Below are 9,849 nucleotides of genomic sequence, written 5' to 3' on the forward strand. Positions count from 1 at the left end.
AGGTAGTTCATCAGGTAGTTAAACAGAAGAAAAAATATTCAAAAACAAATGACAATCACAGTATTCCTTTTATTTTTTAATAACCCTTTAGAGATAAAGGAAATCATCATAAAATTTTCTGTTTTCTTATATCACATGCTCATTGGCTCTTCCACAGGGGTGCATTTCTTTCAACAGGCCATCATTCCAAAGTATGATACCAAATAGGAGACAAGACAGACAAAAAACCCCAAAAGATTATTCCAGCCAGAGCTGCTGTATAAGTCCCACTTTCCTGTGGAAAACTAAAATTAAAATTATTGTTTTCATCTGCTGTCTCTACAAACACACACTTTATACAAAATAGGGTTTAGTATCAATAATCCAGAGTCACCCAATTACCATGAAATTAAGTATATTTGGGAACAAAAAAAAACTTAAGTCCACAAAATGAGGTGCATGATAGAAACAAACACTGGGACTTGGCTCCTTCCGAAATGGGATTCCTACTGACTCCTAAGTTTCACTGAAAGTAAATATTGTCACATGCTTTCATATCCATTCATAATGGTTCAAACCTGAATTTTTATTTTATGGTTTAGGTGTATATTTTTTACAATCTATCTACCATTATATTAACATCTGTTTCTTGCACTAGTTTTTGTGTCATGTATTTAAATTGTTTTGGTTCCCCAGTTCAAGAAAGCCGGACAATACCATGTTAGGATGTCTGGTTATTTCAGAGAAGGTGTGACATTTGTCAGCATGCCTGCTGCCTGGCTGATATTGCCTTTTAAACATTATTCAAAGCCTTGCTCAGTGTGATGTTCGCATCTTTTTTCCCCTTTTTTTCCAAGTGCAACTATAGGCAATAAGTGCAGCTAAAGTATTCTTTGGATTTTTTCCACAGGCTGAAAAATTAAAATAAAAAATGCAGTAAAACTATAATTTTTTATACAAGCATTCATTTTGACGATATCTGATTCTATACTACTTTGTGTTAGTAGATTATCAAAAAGTTCTCCACTACACAACTGCATTTTTTCATACGAAAAATGGAGCTATCATTTCTTAGAGCAACTTACTTCTTTTAGGGAGAGCATTTGCTAAATGTCAAAACACTGAAACTCAATGATAATGTATGAGAAATTTATAACTGAAAGGCAGGCCTTCAGTAATGAAGCACCAAAATTTTGGACATAATTTTACAAATGAGAAATACAAGAAGCTGCATCTTAAATTAAATAAAAAAGCATGTACAAGTGAATAAAGACTTCTACTGACTTGAGTGGTTTTTAGCTTAATCATCAGGTATTAAAACCACAGGCTTCTAAAATCAATATTCCAGCTAAATTTAACAATATCTACATGACAGGGAGTCATAGCTTAGAAGTTAGAATACCTTAAAAACTCCATTTCAAGCTAATTTTCATGGCTCTGCAAAAAACTCACATCAATATCATTGTATATTCATTTATATTTGAGATACTGTCAAAGAGTGAGGTGATTCTCCCTCGACTAATTACACAGGGAACATATGGTAACTAGGTTTCTAACTTGGATGTATCCATTGTGTCAAAAATAAGATGAGGCAAATCTAGAGGTAGGTTGTTGGGGTTTTTCTTTGCTTTGCCTCCCACGTCAATTTAATAGATAGACTCCAATTTATACTGAAGGTCTATATATCTGTGTGAATTCCTTACCTGTCCACCAGAAGGCTCTTGAGATTTCAGGCTTTATATCAAGTTTTAAGAGGGACTGACTTAGAGGAAAGACCTTAGAGGAAAGGTAGCACCTTCCAACCCCAGCTGTCTCTGAGAAATTACCACCCCCAAAGGAAATTGCTAGTGCATGAAACAGACTGAAAGGTTGCAAAACCAACAGTGAAAATAGCAGATGTGACTGAAATAGCAAAGACAACAGACAAGGTAAGTTGTGCAACATATTGGAAAAGATACATATTAATCAAAATGTTTTCTTTAATTAGTAGATGACTGCCATATGCTTTGCACTTTAGCACTGCAGGAGAGTTGTGAAGCTCGGTTAAGCAAAAAACTAGTACCACTTGCATGCCACTTGTTCTCATTGCATGTTAATCAGCAACAAAGCATCCCACATAGCCAAAAAAAAAAAAAAAATCCTTCCCTAAGAGGTAAGCAGGTGGGAGAGTACCTAAGGACCATCCAATTTATATTATGCTTATGTTAGTATCAGGCTCTTAAATGAATTGACGACTAATTCAGTTAAAACTACTGACACGATTTGAGTAACCTAATGTCAATGGATTGGAATCCTTAGAAAGTATTAAAATTAAAATTTGTTATCCCAAATTATCTTCCCCCTACAAGCCAAAAGATGGGCTTTGAGCTTGACCCACAGAAGAGCACTACATTATCAATAAATCGGAGAGAAAATTACACCTTCTACCACACCTAAGACAGGTGTTCTTAAAATTAAAATGTCAGTTATACCTATAAAAACAGGTAAACCTATTTAGGTAAACCAATACAACTAAATTTGTAAGAGTTTGGGTCAAGGACTGATGACTGAATACTTAGCAGTATTTTACAATTGAGATTCTTCTGCAAAAACCTTTTTTCTAAATTCCTTAGGACACGTCCAGGTGCCCAGTATTAGATTCACCAAGAATATTCACCCCCTTAAAGTAGGGTGTTGAGAAATCTTCATCAAGCATTTTTTATAAACAATCAAACAATACAATGTACTTGAATTTTCAAAAGCTTTAAAATTCCCATCACTAATGTTTCCTAAAAATGTCAGTTGTCTGGAGATAAAGGAAAGGCCTTATATAATTTAATTTATTAAAGGAAAGAAATTTTAAGGTAGAATTATAGGACTACTTCTCTCTGTAGAGGAAGACGGGCAGTTACCAGGAGGATCACATATGAACCTGCTCATTTCTACATCTTTATAAATGATCTGGGAAAAGGGTTGACATAAAATGAAGACAAATTATTCAGGACCATCAAAATATAAGCTGAATGCAAACAGTTGCAAAGGTTATTGCAACTGATGGGGCTAAGAGATAATTCAGTGATAAAAGCAAAAGCAGATGAAATTCAACATAGAAAAGTGCATAGTAACACACATGGAAAAGTAACACTAACAATGCATCTGCAGTGATGGACTCTATTGGTACCAACTCAGAAAGACATCTTGGCATCTTGAGCCCTTTGAAAATTCAAGGCTCCACCAAAAGAAGAGCAAATAAAACATTTGCAGTTGCTTGAAAAGGAATAGCTATCATCAGTGTCATTTTACTACGGCTTAAATCACAATATGCCTGCTACGGATCGCTCCATACAAAAAATGTGAAAAGAACCAGAAGAGGTATAGTAAACAGCAAAAAAACCCCCATAAGAATGATCCAATGTGTGGAAAACTATACAGGTTAGTCTTGAAAATATAAAAACAAGAATACACTAGATGAAGTCTTGAAAGATGAGAAACTAAGCTGGGAATGACTTTTCACTCTTTGTTATGAGACAAGACCCGTGAATGATCAATGAATCCACAATGTAGCAAATTTAAAACAAACAAACAGAATTTCTTTTCCACAGAAAGGACAGGTAACTGCAATGGTCACTGCTACAGAATGAGGAGGTCAAACGGGTGAGTGAGTTAAAAAAGGAAGTAGATGTATCCCCCAAAGAGAAGGTAATCAGTGGTTTTAAATAAGGTGCTCCAAACACATCCCACAGCTCGACAGTCCTTGTTTTCTTGATTATGAGAGCTGGAGAGGGAATGCCCCAAAGAAACGTGATTTTTCCTTTTTCCATGATACAGATTTCCTAGTCTGCAACTACACAGGCTACTGAATAAGAAAAAGAAACTCTTCTTTACTCTTTAGCAACAAAGAAGGTAGGTCCATACATTGCAATGAAATACGTAAAACTGCCCCAAAATATTAAAGGATCCTGCCAAGAACAGAAATTGCATCATGCAGTCTTTTAAAGACTTTGTGAGCTCTCCAGTTCTGCTCACGGTACTGGAAGTTAGAAGCTCCCAGAAACCATTCAGAACAGAGGTATTTACTTCTTATCCATTACTCTGCATGTGCAACTACAGGTGCTTTCTTATCAGTTTACTGTATGTACAGAGAAAAGACATAACACAGCCTTCAAGAATGCTTCCAGCAAGATCACTATCCCAGGCTTTAGGAAGACTTAATTCAGTAGGTCCATTCTAGGCAGGTAAGTAGAAGCTCAAATATGCAATAACTAGCACCTGTTTTATACACACACACAAACAAATGCACATAATCCTGCAAACACAGGAGAATTCTTGCATACATAAAACTTATAGGGGCATATGAAACTGGGACAAAAATGCTAAGTTCCCCATAAAACACCCAAAGGCAACACAGATGGTTAGGACCATCAGCAACCCCACCCCTTTAGTACTTCTACCTCCATTATCTCACAAACTCCCCACAAAGGTGAAAAGTAGCAGCACTCGTATCTAGAAGTGAAAGGAATGTAAGACTTCAAATTGGCATTTGTAAAGGCCATCTTTTGCAGACATGGAGATACTTAGGGAAGAGGCAGGATCTGCATGGTGCAGTCTGTCAGGAGTAGTCAGTAAGCAGCAATGTAACCACAAACTGACCTACTTTTACACCTAAGCTTATATTTTTGATGTAAATACCTACAACATAATTAAAAAACTTTCCATTGCCAACTTTTCTGGGTTCAATACAGGCATGTAAAAAAAAACTTCAACTCCTTAAAATTCAGCGTTCACAAGAAAAAAAGGAAAAAAAACGAATGAGGGGGCATATAGATGAGTGAGAGCAGAAAGAAATATCTGATAGATTTGAAACAGTAAATAAATCAGTAGCAATGAAATACATTAAGATGGGCCACATGAATAGGTAGCAATGTATTAATTGAAAAGCTAACCCTGGGCTTTCCCCTTTGCCTTTACTCACCTATAGCAACCAACTGTTTCTACGGCTGGGTTATTTGCATGCCTGCAGTTTGCCAGTGCATCCACATCCATAGCTCTTCCCCTTGTGTACATATGTGTAAAGTGAGCCAGTCCTCAACTGAACCATGTCTTGGCAGGATAAAGGAGCTGGAAGGGTGGATGTGGGAGGAGGAAAGAGGAGAGCTGGAAAGAAAGTCACAATTATTGATTATAATTGCATATGCTCAAGGAAAAGTATTATAATAGCTTTTAAAGCTTTTTTTTTTTTCAATCTCTACTTTCCTTTTGAGGTGGAAGGCACCTACATAGATGTATAATCTGGGCACGTTTCCAGATCCATCTTAAAAACTGATGTGGTGCTCTCCATGTTAAGAATGGTCATTTTGTACATTGCAATGCAACTATGAGCACTGAGGATGTGCTTTGGGCACCTGCTGGTACTCAGTAAGCCATCCGGAGAACACGATGACTTGACAGCTACCTCTTTGAATCAAAACAGATGATGTTCACTGACACCTTGGAAACCCTTAGCCAGCCATTTTATTTATTTAGCTATTTATGCATGGCTGGAGATACAGCTGATGTTTGTTCCCATTCCTTAGGCTGAGAATGAATTTGTCTGGCCTAGACACACACAGTGATGCTTCCAGATCATGTGTCACTTGAAATATATTTTCATTAGTGCAATTCTCACCCAGGAAACTGTTGATTAGTGTATTCAAGCTGTGTACTCAATATACCATTTTATCTTTCACTGAGTAATGGATGAGAACATTGGAAATGTTTAGTTTAATCCTTAAACTTCCCTATTAGCTAACTTTGTTCTTCTTACTCTCACATCTTTCCCTGCCAGCTACTACTAAAACTAATTTTTCTCTCTCCATATGCATATGCCAGGATTTAAGGTGGCAGGGATATCAAGTTAAGATGACATTCTCACAGTTCTCAAAATTACTGTGCAGCTGGATGAAAATTTCATTGCTCATGAACTGCACAGTTCATGAAATACACTGCTGTAATAATCCTATCTCAATGCAATCAGGTGGTAGACTCAACTGAAAATCTTTTGCTAGGAGTGTCTTATGTTGCAACGCTGACTCTACAGTATCTGAACACTCTACAGTACAACACTGACTCCATAAAAAGCTCTGATATAAATAAGACAAATTATTTCCTGATGCCTTGCGTTTCCACAATCTGTGGAGATAAGCAGCTTTGGCATTGAGCTGAATGAGCTCTCCAGTTACCAAGCTCCCATCTGGGCATATTCTGGAAAAGGACAAAAATTTCCTCACATTTTCCTGTCTACAGAGCAGAAATTCCAGTCGCACAACTCTGGGGTAATAATGGCTCAGCAAAAATTAATAGGGACCTGAGAAATTAGCAATAGTAACAGTTAACAGCAATAAAAATTGCCAAGCAGTATATAAATGGACATTCAGAGGACAGAAAAGAAGCAACAGTGCTTCTAGTAGTTACTGAAAATATCTGGTTCCATAAAACAGAGAAAAAATAGAGAATCTTGGATACACAGCTCACTAAGACTTTTGCTATTGATGTTAAGAATAACAAGGTTTAATTTATTTCTTCTAGTGAAAAGACTCACAGACATAGATCATCACACACATCAGTAATGCACCTGCTTAGAAAACAAGTCTCCAGATACACATAGGTTGTAGGTCTTTGCTGGATCTAAACCTTGATAAATGACTAGTATAATGCAGGCCTGGGTACGTAGGAGGATTCAAAGTGGTCCACTTCATACAACACTTTTAACTATGATTGGTGCCTGGTATTTACCTAAAGTAGCATGAGAAAACCTATTTTGACAGGTTACCTTTTCTTCTAACAGAGGGTTTTCTCTTCGAGTTTTTCCCTTCATGTTTCCTATCCTTCAAAAGGGAAACAAGACAAGAGAATTATACCACTACAGAAGGATTGTCTAAATGCCATGTCATTCTAGGAAAACAGCTTGGTATTAGCTTTTCCGTTCTTGTTTTCCTTGAAGTGTGAATGAAGTTGACTAGGGACAGTGAAGGGCTTTTATTTTCACACTGTACAGGGATGAGATACAAGCCACACAACTCTCACTCTACATGTTCTATAGTTATCACGGCGTATTTTCCCTGTACATACTCCATCCACCGCACTGTGGCAGGAAACACAAGGCGGACACAAATGTTCCCTCCAGTTCTAAATTAAAGGTTCCCATTTGCATTTAGTGAAGGCATCTAGAGTACCATAGAGTTCTAACTTGCTCAGTTAAGCAACACTATGTCTTGCAGACCTGCACGTGTGCTGCTGCCAGCTGGTGCCATAGGCACAGGGTGCTGCAAGGCAGTGAAAACACATGCACAAGTGCAAGAAGACAAGAGAACTGGAAGACAGAACATCAGTTCAATAAAAGAAATCAAGCTGCCAAGCCTGGAGAAAAGAAGGTTCCAGGGAGACCTTATAGCAGCCTTCCAGCGCCTAAAGGGGGCCTAAAGGGAAAATGGGGAGGGACTCCTTCTGAGAGAGTGTAGCAATAGGACATGGGGTAACAGTTTTAAACTGAAAGAGGGGAGATTTCAATTAGATATTAGGAAGAAATTCTTTAGTGTGAGGGTGGTGAAGCACTGGAACAGGTTGCTCAGAGAAGTTGTGGTTGCCTCATCCCTGGAAGTGTTTAAAGACAGGTTAGATGGGGCTTTGAGCAACCTGCTCTAGGGGGAGGTGTCCCTGTGAGCATGGCAAGTGGGTTGGAACTAGCTGATCTTTAAGGTCCCTTTCAACCAAAACCATTCTATGATTCTACAACCAGCACAGTGCATGCACAAATCTTGGGTACTAATGCTGAGATTGCTTGCAGTCTTATTCATTTAAAATTGATTATGAGAAAGTAGTAATTGTTTGGTAAACCTTTTTTAACAAAAGATCTCGTACTTTAGTATTTCACAGACAGTACTGACAAAACTTTTGTCTCTCCCGTAAGATTTGCAAAATCTTTCAGACTTACGCTTCCAGTTCTGCACTGCTAGAAGGAAGTGGAAGAGTTTACACAAGGCCTTTTAAGTTAGCAAAACATCAGGAAAAAAACCAACTTTGTAACATACGACATGCTTATGGTTGAATTAAGCTGCTGGTATATCACCAGCAGAAATGAACGTGAGATACAATGGAAGGACAAGTAGGGAAATTCATTGGTAAGAACCCCATATCAAATTCAGAAATATTATTTTTAATGCTATAAATATACATCAGCAGCAAAAGGATGACAGAAGAAAACCTGATTTCACTGCTGAAAGAGGCAGGACTGCTGCTACAAAAAAACATAGAAAAAGTCAAGCTACTCAATGTCTCCTTTGCCTTTATCTTTACTGGTAAGATTTACCTTTGGGAATTCCAGGTCTCTGAGGTCAGTGGAAAAGTCTGCAGCAATGAATACTTACCCACTGCGTGGGAGAAGCAAGATAAGGAAAATGTAATCAAATTGGACATATACAAGTCCACAAAACCTGATGGGCAACACTCACGACTGTTGAGGACCTGGTCAATGTCACTGAGGCAGCTCTTGACTATCCTTCAAAGGTGATGGCAACTGGACAGGTTTCTGAAGACTGGAAGACAGCAGATGTCAATTCTCTCCAGGAACTGTGTAAAGGAGGATCGGAGGATCTATAGGCTAGGCCAGCTTCACTTTGATTTCTATGATTCTATGATTTCTGGGAAGGTGTTGAAGCAAATAATCCTGGAAGCCATTGCCAAACATATGAAGGATAAGAAGGTACTTGGAAGCAGTCAAAAAAGCTTTATGAATGAGAAATCATCTTCAAACAAACCAATATCTTTCTATGATGGGAGGATTGGCTTGATGGATGAGGGAAGTAGATGTTGTTTATCTCAACTTTAGTAAGGCTTTTGACAAATTTTCCCATAACATCCTCATAGGCAAACTGACGAAGCACAGGCAAGATAAGTGCCAGTGCAGTGTACTGAAAAGTGGTTGAACTTCTGGGCTCAAAGGGTTTTAATCACAATGTCCAGCTGGAGGCCAGTCAACAGTGGTGTACCCCAGCAGTTGATACTGGCACAAATACTGTTGAATATCTTCTGCAATGACCTAGACAATGCGACAGTGTTCACCTTCTCTCAGTAAGTTCGCAGATGACTCAAAACTGGGAAGACTGGTTGATACAACAGACTAGTCTACTGGACATGCTGGAGAAATTAAAAGAGACAGGAACCTTGTAAATGTTAATAAGGTGAAACATAATGTTATGCATCTGGGAAGGAATAACCTCAGGCACCAGCAGAAGCTGGGGGCCAAGCAGCTGGAATGGAAAACAGCTTTGCAGAAAAGGACCTGGGGGTCTCGGTGGATGGTAATTGAATGTGAACTAGCAATGTGCCTGATATACAGGGAGAGGGTGAGGGAGCTGGGGTTGCTCAGCCTGGAGAGGAGAAGGTTCATGAGGCATCTTATTTACGTCTATAAATACTGATGGTGGGCAGTAAAGATGATGAGGTAAAACTCTTCTCTCTGTGATGCCCTTGACAAGACAGGAGCCAGTGGGTATAGATCAAAAACCCCAAGATATTATCTTTAAACATTTGAAAAAGTTTATTCTACTCTAAGCATGATTGAACACTGGAACAGGTTGCCCAAAGATATTGTGGAGTCTCCATCCTTGGAGACATCCAAGACTCAACTGGATACTGTTTTGAGCAACCTGGCTTGGTTGACTCTGTTTTGAGCGTGTGGGTTGGACTAGACCATCTCTAGGGTCCCTTTCAACTAGTGATTATGTGATCACTGAGTCCGTGTAATAACACATATATTTCTTTGAAGCAACCTAGATGAAAATTTTTTATCTGATCTACTGAGAAAGGCCCAAACTCCTTAAAAAACGAGAAAGAAGCTGTAGGGTAAAAAACATA

Source organism: Calidris pugnax, unplaced genomic scaffold, assembly GCF_001431845.1.
Source record: "Calidris pugnax isolate Ruff unplaced genomic scaffold, ASM143184v1 scaffold13, whole genome shotgun sequence".
Lineage (NCBI taxonomy): Eukaryota > Metazoa > Chordata > Aves > Charadriiformes > Scolopacidae > Calidris > Calidris pugnax.